Here is a 283-nt window from a genome sequence, read left to right on the forward strand (position 1 = left end):
TAGATTCCCTAAAGATAATATGTAACTTTTGATCTTATATAACACTTAAATCGTGATAGGAGAGAGTGACTCTGTCTTTCATTCGTAAAGGTTTAAACAAAACTATGATATTTCAGTCGTTCTTTACTTAGTCCACTTCCTCTGAATCATACAAAAATCTACGAATTTATTTTTTAAAGACTGAGGAAGTACATCCATGTGATCTAGTACTGTCGGGTGCGTGAACATTTCCTAGTCGAAGGCCACGCCCCGCACAGGAGCCGTATTTAAAGGGGCCTCCATT

This window comes from Penaeus monodon, chromosome 27 (assembly GCF_015228065.2).
Source record: "Penaeus monodon isolate SGIC_2016 chromosome 27, NSTDA_Pmon_1, whole genome shotgun sequence".
In the NCBI taxonomy this organism is placed as follows: Eukaryota; Metazoa; Arthropoda; class Malacostraca; order Decapoda; family Penaeidae; genus Penaeus; species Penaeus monodon.